The sequence below is a fragment of the Pinus tabuliformis genome, chromosome 3_2 (assembly GCF_031772625.1).
Source record: "Pinus tabuliformis cultivar Carrire ecotype Pingquan chromosome 3_2, CPIR1, whole genome shotgun sequence".
NCBI lineage: Eukaryota > Viridiplantae > Streptophyta > Pinopsida > Pinales > Pinaceae > Pinus > Pinus tabuliformis.
In genome coordinates, this window is record NC_142302.1 from 227286154 (window position 1) to 227301536 (window position 15383).

The window sequence follows — 15383 nt, forward strand, 5'->3', positions numbered from 1 at the left end:
TCATGTGCACAAGCATCATACAACTTCCGCAGTTCTACACATATCCTGATTTCACTTGTTTTCTTATTTTGAACCACCATTGGACTTACCCACTATGATTCATTCACCGACTTAATGATCCCTACCTTCAACATCTTCTCCAATTCACACTTGACCTTCTCGTTGTAAATGGGACTCAATCGATATGATCTTTTATTTACTAGATTTGCGTCAAGCTTTATGAGGATCTTCATTTCTCCTAATTCCCCCATAATCCCCTTCATTTCTTCGAATTTATTAGGGAACATATCTTGAAATTCATTCAATAAGTTTGCGACCTTCTCAAAAATATCGTCATCCCAATAATCTCTGATAAAAACCATCTTAGGATATTCCTTGGTCTTGATATTAACCTTCTTTGTTTTTATCGATTGTGCATACTCCTTGAATTATAACAGTGGTTTCTCTACTGCACGTTCACATTAAACTTTTGGAATATGGATATTCTGGGGATCCTCGTCATCATCTTCTCCCTTTTTTCGACGTCGTAACATTCTAAGAATTCTTGTACCCATTGTAAGTGTTGATGTGCATTGCATAGTGGTCCATCCCTGATCATGATTTGATCATCTTCCATAAAAAATTTCTACCGCAACACCTTTAGATCCTCCTCCAGCGCGAGCTTGTTTCTTGGAAGCTAAAGGTTTCCCTAAAATTTTGCACCAATTCATCCCAATCTCGGGTTACTCTATGCACCTCCAACTCAATATACCAATTAGATGGGATAACATCTAGAGTGTGAATAAATCAATGTACCCACTCTTGCTGGGGTACTTACCCTCTGGTCCATGCTGGAACACCACTTTAAGTGAGTCTTAGGGCATTCCATTCCTGAGAATTTCTCTCTAGGGACCATAGAACTAGTCCTGAACCTAACCTTCAATAAGTCTTTGCATTGATTCCAATCCGTGACATGCTCCTTTTGTGCGACCCACCATATGGTTGGTGTAGCGCGCAATGCAACATCCAACACAAGAAGATTTTGACACTCTTGTACCTGCTCTTCATACTCTCCCACAAAAATATATACCTTCAACAACCCATCAAAGCAAAGTGGATTATGCACCTAACTCCTTATCCAATACACTATTCTCTTAACATGTGTGCATCTTATGGTGCTAAATTCATGCAAACAATTAAGCCAATTCACTAATGCTTCTTCCAAATTAGATGTGTAGGACGTGATGATGTGCCAACTTAGTACTCCATTGGCTGTCGGGTTTACATAATCCTCTCATCCTGTAACATTATAAATATTATCTATGTCATCTCAAATCAATTCACCTTTTACGGGCTCATCATATTGATCCCCTTCCCGTGGATCCATCATTGCAATGACTTTGATGTCTTTGCATTCAAAGATAATTTTACTTCTCTTTAAATTGATAATTACCTGGTTATCAAATGCCAAGTTGATCCCTAGAAGAGTTGGATAAGGATTAGTATCATCCATGATTTTGATTACTTTGAAATCGGCCATGATGGAAACACAGATGACATCCACAGGCACCTATGAAAATTGTCAAATGGGAAAAATTTAGTGTTGATTAGCCAATCTAAGCTGAATTTGAGACCATGTTAGCTTATGCCTCCCTATCATTTCCTAGGTATTTTTTGGTAGGTGTTGTAATGACTACAACACCCTCCAAAATTTTGGCCTGCATCCAAATTTTGGAGCCTTCCTTGGTTTTTTCCCTTGATGGTCGCAAACACTTGGGCTCACCCCATGAGCTCTTGTCGAGTTTTCACACCCTTTTGCTTGATCAATCACAGGTCGTCTTTTGGCATGTTGATCACTATGTCATGCTTGTGAGTTAGTTCTTGCAACTTTGTAGGTTTGTCTTTGTGTGTATGAGATTTTTTCACTCTGTCGACATCGGTCGAACTCACACACAAAGTTGTAACACTATCGCACAAGTGTGGTCACAGTCGTTCGAAGACATATCTCAACTGTCACAGTTGTCACTCTTAACCTTTGAGCTAGTCTCACAAAGCACATGCTATATTGTTGGTTTGAGGTGTCTTTGTCATTATTTGTGCTAAGCGTGTGATCACATTGTCATGCATGCACAAGTACACTTGCTTTCACAATTAGTCATTTTCCTGGAAATTTGTCGACTGGACAACCCTCCTTCAACCAGACCCCGATCTCAGTGACCTTGCATTGTTGCCCAGAACTGCACAAAGATTGAGGCTGTCCTCCAGGTAGCCCACACTGTGCAATTCTGGAAATGAGCCAGCTGACTGACTCCTAGAACTGCACAAAGGTTATCCCAGAATCCGATCTAATCTGTGCTTCCTGCGAGATCTCCCATCAAGCCTCCCGCTGGTCAACCAGAAAACTGACTTGAGCTGTGAACTAGGGCTCTACTGATCTCCAAAACTATGTAGAACTTGTCCATCCTAACAACCTTGCAACTCCTATAGAAACTGCGCAAACATGTGGGATAGGCCTCTGTTGCCTATCATTGCGCTATCCCGGCAAATTGCAGAGATCTGTCAGGTAGGATTCCCTGCTGGCCTACTCTACAATCATCTCAGAAATTGCAAAGAGTTGTCTGTCACATGCCCTTTTGGCCTACTCTGCAATCAACCTGGAAATTTTATAGAGCTGTCTGTCACCTACCCTTCTTCCCCGCTCTGCAATCAACCTAGAAACTACGTAGATCTGACACGCAGGCTTCCCTGCTAGCCCGCTCTAACTCATTAAGAAAAATGTGAAGATCTAACTATCACCTTCTCTTTTGTCCCAATCTGTAATCAACCCAAAAATTACGCAGTTATGTCTGGGCCCAGACTGTCTCCCAGGATTGCGTAATTTTGACCAACATCTCCTGCAACCTGATCTTGTCCTCCATTGTAAAACAACGCAGATTTTTCTGCCAGTGCCTCCTACTGCCCACACTGTCTTCCCTGAAGAAACTGTGAAGATCCCAATTGGATGACCTGCCCAATGCTCCTCTTGAAAATTGCGTAGATTAGCCCAACATTTCCCTGACACCCCACTTGGTCTTCCTCCCAAAAATTGCGCAATTCTATCTCCAAGCTGGGTTTTGCCTTGTAGCTGTCACTGTTGTCCTGGATTGTGAAAATATTCCTCCCAGTAACATCTTCATAACTTTTACTGACAATGCTCTGGAGCCTCATATCCTAGCCTGAGCTGTTCTTTGCGCAGTTCTAGTGCCTTGTTCCTCTCTCGGTCACCTGCACCAAAACAGAAAAAAATGCATTATGTTAGACTAGGAGGTTTTTCGATTTGATGTCATCTCGTTATGAGTGATTGCAGGAATAAATAAATCAATGAAACATGGCGTGACTATGGATGAGATGGAGAAGGAGCGCATGCTAGAAGACTTGCTCCCAATCGAACGAGCGAATGAAGCACATCGAGCGGCGAGCGAAAGGGATACATATACATGCACCATCAAGAGAAGACTAAGACCATCGAAGACCCCGTGCACTTTTACATGCGGAGGTGAAGACATGTTACATCGAGAGCATATCATCACTCAGCAGCACAACAACTCAACACAAAAATCATAGTTAACCATTACATGTCAGTAGTGTCATGAGTTGTCTCGGCCACATCACTACTATGGTCCATACTTGTTGTAATCAATGTAATGTAAAGTGGAAGTCCAAGAGACCCACATATGAAGTTGAAGAGTCATGTAAATTCGAAAAGTCAAAGGGATTCAAACAGTGATGAGGGAAGTCGAAAAGTCACATGGGTCAGTTATACCCCTTTGGCTATATATACCCCCTCATTGTATGAGCAAAGGAATTTTCACCTTGGCTCCTCCCGCATAGCCTTGAGATTTTGTAGTCTGTTCTTTGAGGAGCCAGCAGTGGCTCTAACGACCCACTACTCAGACTAGTGATGTATGTTGTACAAATGTGTCTTGGATATTTTGCTTAATTCAAAAGCCTGTCTAAGGCAACATGTTTTCACATATGTTTTGTATCAGTTTGTAAGGCTATTCTTTAAACGTTTGTAATGCATGTTTGCTTAACCTGTACTAAGATAGTTGAACTAATTCGATTATTTTAGTACTCATACTTTTGAAGATGTGTTGTATTGTTTATCACTGTTGTCCCATTCGTGTGGACTACTCTGCTAGACATTAGACATACCATATTTGTGTTTTCTCAGTTTTAATGACCGTCACTCCCGTGTGGACTACCCCAGCTGGACAGTATACGTATTTTTCCCTGAACTTTGGTTTTCACGACTACCACATCCCCTATGGACTATTCCGCTGGATGCTGGACAGACCCTTGTTGTTGTTCATGTTTCTTCCTGAGTTGGGACTATTCCCTCTCATCAAGAGGCTCACTTTACTTTTCCCCTTTTGATAGTAAGAGAACTCAGACACAAAGTTACATTCCACACTCACTAGGCATAATCACCTCACTTTCTTGAAGTTACAAGCATAACACTCTCATGTGCTGAACAACAAGAGTTGAGGAAAATCTCTAAGATAATGGCAACCAGGCCATCATACTGGATAAGACTCCTACAACAAATGGTGTGTGGTCTAGTTGGGACTTCATACCGAGAAGATCCCCTTTGTTGATAGGTCCAGTACCATCAACAAAATGGAGCTAGAAGGAGGGCTAGATGATAAGCTAAGCCCATTGCATCTGGTTTGAATTTCTTGTGTAAAATGGCTCATACACCAATCGTGCTTCTGGGGGGTTTCTCCAATTTTTCCCTTGATCAAATTTCACTCCCTGATTGGATTCTCGATCACTTGTCCCAGTTAAAGTTTGATGGTGAGGACAAAACGTCCATATCCAAGCACATTTATGACTTTCTTCAATTTTTCCAACCTTATGAAATTGATAATCAAGAGTCTTCTTGTGTGATTTTCTTCCTCACCCTTGAAGGTCATGCTAATCGATGGTGTCATACCTTGCCACCTAATTATGTCCATTCCCCTATCCCTTTCCTCAAGGATCTCCATCAAGCCTTCGGTAAGTATAACTACCAAGATGTTTGTGGAAGAATAAACCTATAAAGAATGGATCCTAATGGATCAGTTGAGAAATTATCTGATCGATTTCTTTACCTTTGCTATGAAATTCTGGAAGAAGATTTGAACTGGGATTTCTTGAAACAAGAGTTCGAGTGCTTGGTTTGTGTCTCTTCATACCGTGAACCTGAACCTCCCGATTTTTTTGCTTCCCCAACTCTTGCGGATCGTGAGGCACCTCAAAAACACCCCATTTGTTCCATATCCTCCTCCTTTTCCAGTCCTGATGTGGGTGCACCCTTGCGTGATTGAAAAGTTGAGGAATTTTCATAGCATGTCCCCAGCCCATCTTCTCATCTATCTCCCGTTCCCATGGAGGAAGTTCCATAATGGCTCAGAGAGCCTGTTAGTGTCAGTATTTGCATACTGCCATTAGTGATCCAAAATCCTCTTTTCATATCATATTAGGTTCCCATTTTGAAATTTTTGTCATTCCACTAGGTCGTCATGCAAACATTTGGTCACTGAAGGTTGAATTAGGGTTTCCTTTACTCTTTTTAGAAATTTACCCCTTGCTGGATCATTTCAACCTTGCTGAGTATCCATTGTCCATAAAGTTAATGACATCATGCCATCACATCAGTCTAGTCATCTTGAAATTCAGTCCTTCAAGGTCTCATTAGGTCTTTTAGGGTTTACAAGGTTCCAATAAAACTCCATTTCATTGCATAAGACCGACAAGTAAAGGATGATCAAATAACATCCCTTCACCATGTGAAGATGATTTGTAAAGAGAAATGCTTATTTCATTATGTAATTTTATGTTTATTATATGTAATAAGTTACTTTTCAGCTACATACTCAAGTCCATTGCCAAAAGCATCGCAAGAAAAAAGTCAAAATCAGCATTGCCAAAGCATCATCCGTTGTGAAGAGAAAAAAAGGTCAGAAAGTAAAAAAGGCATTAATATGAGAATTTGGAAATGAAAAAGAACTTTAGAAAGTGGGTATGCAAACTCATAAATTAAAGTCAATTCAAGTATAAAGCCTCTCAACACACTCATGAAAGCCTCATTTGCACTCTACCACTCTCATAACTCCTCAGCAAAAGAAAATTGGCGATTTTTAGGTGAAATTGGGAAAAACAAAGCAAGAGGACGCATTTAGCAGGGTCGCTACATGTTTAACCTGGTTGCTGCGCTCCTGTAGAGGTCCCTGCGTGTTTGTCAAAGTTTACAGTGTAATTTATAACGGCGCTGCGCTCTTGTAGGTCGCTGCGCCTTTGCCCGAGTCACTGCGCGTTCACCTGGAAGGAGCCAAACGTTCTAAAAACCCTCCATCGCCACCAAGTTTCCAAGTTAATCATCATTCACTCCAGAAAATCAGGTTGGTGGAAGAATTACTCACTCCTTCCCTCCTTTGTTTTCCTACATAGGGTTTAAATTGTTTGTTGTTTTTCCTAAGAGCAAACCCTAGCCATACATTCCCACCATCTCAAAATCACATTTCCTAGTTTTCATCACTATTCCTCCCTCACTTAACAACTATTCCCTATCATCTCCCTCATTCCACATATCCCCATCTCCTCCTCATCATCTCTCCTCACATCATTCCACATTTCCAATACCCACAATCCATTCTATCATTCCCCTAGGGTTTTAAAAGCAACAAATCATGGTAGAAGAAGAACACACAAGTCAGAGTGATGGAGAAAAAAAACAGAGGAGGAAATATAAAAAAGGAGGGAAAATCATTAGATATGAACCAACCAACACTAGAGAGCTCATGGCATCTCCCATCACTATCACAAGCTTTAAAAATATGGGTTGTTTGAGTTTTGTGAGAAGGTGGAAAGGACACAACATCATTTTGAATTGACCAGATAATTTATTATCAACCTCCATGACAATCAAGCAACCTTGGCCGGTGTCACCTTTACCATATCTTCTGCTATCATATCAACTACTACTGAGATCCCAAATGTTGGGGAAAAGTGGTTTAAACAGGCAAATTTGGATTATTGCTACTATGGGCCATATCTTAAACCCAACCACAAGAATGAAAGAAGGAGGATTTTTCCTTTCTGTTACCTCCTAGACAGATAAGTTCCTATGATCAAAATCATCATGAAGTACTTCACATGTGAGGGCAAGTTTCTAGGTTCTATTCCTATCATATTCGGCTACTCATGCATTTTACAAGAGTCAGAATGCTCAATCTGCCCTACTATCTTTACCGAGATATTGACAAGATGTCTTAGATTGCCCAAAGGAAAGATCATGATCATCAAATGCAAAGAATATTTCACCATTCTCTCATCAAAATGATAGTCCTACACCGCCTTGATCAGCTTAACATTGCATGGGACACTTTCATATCCAATGAGGTTTTCACAGTCCCACCTATTTAGCATGGCCAAGAGGCACCTTCATACTCTCATCCACCCATATCCATTCCTCCACCTCAGCCTATACATCATTCATCTTCATCTCATGAGTTAGCCACACCATCACCTCCATCATCACCATTTCATCAACCTATTCATTCACCTGGCAGAGATAAAGGAACTGAGTAGGAGCATATTGAGCATGGTGAGAGCAGCAAGCCCAAAAGGGCTGGTTTAGGTACCTTGGCACATACCTATCAGAGAGGGCATAGGAAAGTGTTTTTCCCATTGATTGTGGGAGGGGCCTTTCCTTCTTCATCGACAAATCAGGTACATAACGGTAAGGAAAAAGTTGTAGAGGCAAAGGTCTAGCAGCGGGAGGAAGACCTCCATGAGATAGAGCATGATTTTTAGTTAGTTGAATCAAATGAACATGATGACGGTAAAAGTAAAACTATTGTCATCAAGGAGAAGAATGCACTCATAGGAGAGCTCGAGGTCAACTTGCAAAGGGCCAAATGGATCATTTCCTACAATGAGAAGGAAAATAGGTAGTTTGAGGTAAAAAATGAGCTCATGGAGATTTAGCTCAGAAACGAAAAGGGAGAGGCTGAAAAGGCAAAGGTCTTACTTGATGAGGCATATGGACAGTATGGTGAGCCACTTGATGAACAGGAACCAAGAAGAAGGCCAAGGACTAGAGGCCTAAAAAGAGCCTTGGAGAAGGAAAGGAAAAGGGAGGAAGAACTGGCCAATCATCTTACCTTGAATGAGAAATTTGTCGAGATGGTAAATGAAAACCGAGAATATTGGCTCGAGAAGGTAAATGATCATTTGGAGAACCTCCTAGACAAGGCCAAGAAGGACAATGATATTCAAAGAAGGATGGTGAAGCACCATGCTATGAGAGACAAAATTGCAAGAGCCAAGCTCAAAAGAGCTCATGAAAAAATTGAGGCTTTGACCAAGGAAGAGGAGAAAAAGACGTTGGTCCTTGCCGAGGCATCACTCCATGCCTCAAACATATAGCCAGCTATCAGCCCACCAATTTTGGCAAGATATGTTTTGCTATGTTTTTTTGAAGAAATTTTGGCATAGTCAGCATGGTCAAATGCGCAACACCTAGGACGCTGTGCTTTTGTTTGGAGCATCCAATGAGAAAAATAGTCAGCCAAAAGGTTAAAAAACTACCAAAAATTTCCTTTCTGCCTCTTTTCTGGCTTGGTCACTGCGCACTTGAGAAGTCTTGGGATATTACAATTTTGGAGGGGTAAATAAAGCCCATTTTGAAAACCAAAGGCAGCTTTGGAAACTAGATAGGATAAGATTTCCAATGAGCTATCCTGGGATAGATTTGGACATCGGGAAGGCGGTCAAAAGTCATCTTGAAGAGGAAGTTGCGTGTTTGACTAGGGTCGCTGCGCGTTTACTAGGGTCGCTGCACGTTTGACAATTTTCCACAATTTTCACTGTTTCATTCCAGGTTGACTTTTATCTATGGGAAATTCAAGTTTTACCTATGTAATTGATCTAGATGATGTAATTATCATGTTTTTACTTTTACCTAGGGTAGATACATCAGTTATATGGCCTATGTGGCATGTAATGAATCAGTTTGCTAGAGTGAGGTATGAGTCACTTTGACCACCCTACACTCCAGCTATTAGTTCAGCCTTTCTTGCAACTTCTCCTCCACTCATGGATTCAACCCCTGAGCCTAGGATGAGTTGGTTTTTGGCCTATATTATGTATTTTCTCAGTCATTTTACAGGTTGGATTCAATAGGGATGCTATACTAGTGATCAGAGACTATTGTATCAGATTTTGGTCAGTTTCAGTAGATGAGTTGCAACTATTTTTCTGGGATACATGTGGTATGAATGTTTAGCATTGTTTCTTCTTTGTGATCATTTGTATGAATGTTTTATTAGTTCATAAACCATTTCATGTCTATATATGGTAATTTTGAAGTTGATAAGCAGAATACATGCTTGCTCATGCTTTGTTTTGGGTGATTTATCATACTTTGTCCATTTTTCTTTAGTTTAGGAAGAATACATCTCTTATGCTCTTCCTAACTCCTCGTCAATATTAAACCATCTCATAAAATCACCTTTTAAGTGTTAAGCTTCATACCTACCTAGCCCCTTTGAATGTATGCAATCATATCTCATTTGCCCTGACCTAGTCCCTCTGACCTAAATCACCCATCCTTGTGACTACCCAACCAAAATCAAATAAAACAACTCTCTGCACTTTACATCTAACCTGAAACCCTAATCTATCCAGTCCTCCTGGCTGTGATCCTTTGGAGAGAGCCCTCTCCGACTTGGTAGGGCTAGTTACCAAGCTAAAAGATTGGTCTGTGGTTACCTCAGTTGGAATCTTCCTCAGCCTTGGAGATCCAGAGGAGTGATAACATACTGGCGCTGTTGTCGGGGAACGAAAGATTCATTTTACCTAGGTGTACGACAAAGTTTAGATCTAATTGTTGATGGTGAACAACAGTTGGACGCATAGGAAGGTTGTACCATTCACCTGGCGACTCCATTGACTAAAAGATCCAAAAAATCAACACTTCATGGTGACTCCAATTTTGAAGAACCAGTAGTTTGAAAACCTTCTTGGTAACTTCATTGTTGTCAAGATGAGTTCTACTGCAAGAAGAAATACCAGGTATGCTCCTATGGATTGATCTCATATCCCTAGATTTCCAAATCCTATGCCTCATGTTGATTCGTTTACAAATCTTCCTATATTTAAAAATGAACAAGAAGATGATGCTGCTTTGCATTTAGTAAGGTTTCATGTACATGTATGTAGACTAAGAGTTGAGTTTCCTGAGGACTGTCTCATGAAGTTGTTTATGGCTACCTTGAAGATAGAGCTGGGGTATGGTATGAAAGGTTACCAAAAGGAAGCTTATGTTCTCTAAAATATTTCCATAATGTGTTCTCCAACCATTATGTGAAGTATTATCTTCCTTTACAAAGCTGTTGTGATTATAGTGAAGGTTTCATCGCATATCTTGAAAGTATTTATGATATCGAATGTATGGATGATGAAGAAATCATGGAATCCTTCTCTGATTTTTCCCTTCAACAATAGTCTGAAGAAGCCAGTCACTTTGATACACAAGTTCATAGTCAGCATACAATAACTTCCTCTTTATTTGAAGATGAAGAAATTTTTCATCTTGATAGTCAAAAGGAATCACATGAAATGAATCAGCTGTCTGATGAAAATTTATATACTCCTCTGCTTGAAATTAATGAAGATATTCAACATCCTTGTCAAACTTTAGGAGGGAAAGAAGACAATTGTTGTTTTGTCCAAAGAAAACAAAGAGCACTTCCTCCTTTGACCGAAGAAGAAATAAATCATATTCTTAACTTGCAAATCCATATTCCATCCATTAAGAATGATGATGTTATTGTACCGTCTTGCCAGTTTCCAAGTGGTTATGAAGAGGACAATAATGACAAAGAAGGAGTTTTTTTAGAGCCCCTTGCGGATACAAATCTTCCTCAAGGTTCAGAAAATGAAAGTTTTTTTGATGAAAAGTTATTTTCCCCAGATCTTATAGATATGGATACTTATGTCGTTGAAAATATTATGGAGGATCCCTTTGCTAATTTGTTATAGCCATATGGAAATAATGCTTATTCTTCTCGTTTTATAGATTCACAAAAGGTGATGCTTCATAATTTTCAAGATCCCTTGGACAGTATTTTGCAAGCATTGGAGAAGATGCATGTTGTTTTGTTTATCAACATAAATTTTGGTTTCATTTTTCATTGTGAGTTGCCTACATATACATCATTCTGCCTGCTCGAGGTAAGTGAGAGAAAAATTTCAGTAAGTAACCATCTACTAGATTGGTTACACTGGAAGGATCATTTCACCCAATCAGCAATGGTGGAAGAAGGGAAAAAAGAGGAGGAACATGCCAATGTGTTGCCTCTGGCTGATGAAGAGGAAACAATTCAACTTGACAACTATTCTGATCTTTCTCCTGATCATCAAGATCTGTCCTTTGCACATGATTTTCAAGATCCTTTTACTGGTTGTCTGCAATCATCAGATCATGATGGTTATCTTGTTTCGAATCATAGTTTTTAGCTTCAATTGTATGTTAAGTTGCCAATCCTCAAGATTTTTGTAGATAGTGTAAATAGAGGACAACCAGGTATCCAGTTGCTTGATTGGCTTCATTGGAATTTTTCCTTTACCCGATTTAGCAGTCATTTTCAACATTTAGAATAGAATAGGGTGTGAATTTTGTTTCAGCAACAACTTTCTTTCAAGTTCATTTTTCAGCAAGTGATGACAAAATTTATCAAGGTTTGAATCCCAAAGAGAAGGCCCTAAGGCTTTGATGATTTGATAGTTTGGATTGAAGTTTTCAGTGTTCGGTTTATGTTTTTGACCATATTGGTCCACATGGTTAGGAACTTGGTCTATGGTATTCTTGACACCTCTAAGGAGCTGACATCCCTAATAAGGCCGACGTTAGTGTCAGTATTTGCATACTGCCATTAGTGATAAAAAAAACTCTTTTCATATCATATTAGGTTCCCATTCTAAATTTTTTGTCATTCCATTAGGTCGTCATGCAAAAATTTGGTCACTGAAGGTTGAATTAGGGTTTCCTTTACTCTTTTTAGAAATTTACCCCTTGCTGGCTCATTTCAACCTTGCTGAGTATCCATTATCCATAAAGTTAGTGACATCATGCCATCACATCAATCATGTCATCTTGAAATTCAGTTCTTCAAGGTCTCGTTAGGTCTTTTAGGGTTTTCAAGGTTCCAATAAAACTCCATTCCATTGCATAAGACCAACAAGTAAAGGATGATCAAATAACATCCCTTCACCATGTGAAGATGATTTGTAAAGAGAAATGCTTATTTCATTGTGTAATTTTATGTTTATTATATTTAATAAGTTACTTTTCAGCTGCATACTAAAGTCCATTGCCAAAAACATCCCAAGCAGAAAGTCAAAATCAACATCGCCAAAGCATCATCCATTTGTCAAGAGCAAAAAAGGCCAGAAAGTAAAAAAGGCATTAATATGAGAATTTGGAAATGACAAACAACTTTAGAAAGTGGGTATGCAAAATCATAAATTAAAGTCAATTCAAGTATAAAGCCTCATTTTCACTCCACAACTCTCACAACTCCTTAGCAAAAGAAAATTGGCGATTTTTAGGTGAAATTGGGCAGAGCAAGAGGTCGCGTTTAGCAGGGTCACTGCGCATTTAGCCTGGTTGCTGCACTCTTGTAGAGGTCATTGCGTGTATGTCAAAGTTTACAGTGTAATTTATAACGACAATGCGCTCCTGTAGATGTCGCTGCGCGTTTTACCAGGTTGTTGCGCCTTTGCCGGGGTCGCTGTGCGTTCACCTAGAAGGAGCCAAACGTTATAAAAACCCTCCATCACCACCAAGTTTCCAAGTTAATCATCATTCACTCCAGCAAATAAGGTTGGTGGAAGAATTACTCACTCCTTCCCTCCTTTGATTTCCTACATAAGGTTTAAATTGTTCGTTGTTTTTCCTAAGAGCAAACCCTAGCCATACATTCCCACCATCTTAAAATCACATTTCCTACTTTTCATCACTATTCCTCCCTCACTTAATAACTATTCCCTATCATCTCTGTTACGGAGGTAAATCCTCTCTGCGGACAGAGACGATCCCTACTAGCCCAGACCGGGTCTAGTAACAATCACACAATGCTACTACGCAAGTTCCTAATTGCAAGTAAAAGGTAGGCAAAGAAGACCTACTTGAATTTCAACGCTTATGTTTGATGAAGAAGCCCTGTCCTCGCTCCTTCGCTTTGGCTGGTCACAATCCTTCACGATCCTGGTGAATGGATACTTGCACACACGAAGAGAGATACAAATACAAGCGTGAAATCTAATAAAAGCAATTATACATCAGTCAGAAAGGATGTAATTCACATTAACCATTATAAGGACAAATGAGAATGGAACCATAATAGTAGTCATCTATTATTAATCATCAATAACAGAGAAGAGTACAACCAAATGTTCTGACGTCGAATCCTTCTCAAGAGGGTCCAGCCAGCAAGTCTCTTAAGCATTCACCTTTGGAGATAGATTTCCCAAGACAAACTCTCTCTCACACAAGCCACACTTTACAACCTTCCTCAAGCTTTACAACAATCCCACACTTGTCACACCAACTACCTATCAAATGCACACTAGCAGCAATCCAAGCACTATCAACTCCACACAATCCAAACTAGCTGCTCATGGCAATGGTAGAGGTTTAAATAGGAGGAGGAGCCTCCATGGAGGGCAAGAGGATGAGCTTATCTCCAAGGAAGGTGGGTCAAATGATGAACAGACATGCCATAGAAGGGAGGGCGATACTCACAAGGCCAACAACCAGGTCTGGAGTCATCTGGAAGGTTGGCTGTTAGAACAAATTCGCCCAAACTGGATCAGCGAGGGTGCATAACTGGGCTGGAGCGCTGACATCGCATCGTAATAATGGAGAAGGCTGTGTTAGCGCAGCTTAATACAAACATAGGATGCGCTGGCTCATGAAATTCGACCAGCGCGGAAAACCCGTGTGCTTCCGCGCTGGCAGCGCACCAGTCGCACTATGAGCCGCCAGTCAGCGCAGATATTTTAATAACAGTCGCGTTGATGAAATAAACTTTGGCAAAGTGGGTCATTTGGCCAACTGAGAGAGCATGGGCTTGATTATTTTGAAACCCTGACACAGTAGGGAGACTGACAGGGAGACAGTGACAAATTACTGTGTAACAGATTGCCCCCTAAAGCGTGAGACCCGAGAGAGTGGGAGGGGTGAAATGCTTTACAAAACTCGCTGAATTGGAACACCACCAGGAAGGACCGAATATCGCTGATAATCAAGTACATGCAGTCTAGGCATGGGCACAGCCATCCAAAAGACATGCGAGGAAGGTCTGTGGTATGGACGCAGCCACCCAGCTAAAGAGACCATGATGATAATAAGGTATGGTCGCAGCCATCCATGAAGACTCAGGTATGGGCGCAACCATCCATCAATGAGTCATGTAACGATCATAAATATCCACAAAATCGCAGCCTGGATGATAACAAACAGAGATCCAGGGTCTTGCGCTCCGTCCCGACCCGAACAAAGTACAAGTCCAAGCATGTGAATACATGAGCTGAAGTCGAACATGCATGAACATCGTCTGATTACCAGCCAATGATGAAAACTGTTAACAGACGCGAGAGGTACCACCAATAATGACAATGGCCCTCAAGGTACTATAGGTACAATCCGCGGCATGTGAATCAATGAGCTGGTGTCGAACACCCGCAGAATCATTCGATCGGAGGCCAATGATGTAAACCTCGCGTCGAACACGAAGAACCTGCCATTGAGGCATGCAGGCTCCAAGGCACCTGAAGGGAGTCTCTAAGTCGCCTTCCTGGATAATGAGCTGAAGTCGACAGGAAGTGACCTTGATCGAAGGTGGGCCATAATGTTTCCCACATCATCGACATGAGACAGAGGTAAAATATTTTGTGTGAGATATAAGCGGAGGTTGTACTATTGCAGAGGTCAACTTCTCTTGAACATATCGGCGGCACGACAGTGGATTTGGCAGTATTTGACATCAAATGAGCAGAGGTCATGGTGACAAGGCAATGAGCAGATGAGAGGTCAAATAGGATAACCCGAACCCACGGAGGCTAGTGTAAAACAAGATGAGAAGTCCCCACCCAGACACGAATGCAGACCAGTGCCATGTTCAAGAGCGACATACTGCCGACACGACAATTATTACAGTTCCATTTTCCCCACCATTTCTGGCAGGTACCCCGATTATTTTTGGATGACAAGCTTGACGGGGATAGCATATGCTTGGAGAGTGTCATTTCGACAATGCCCGATGTCATTAAGTTTTAACGAGTCTGACAAAGGAAGAACTCGACGTCTTTTCCTG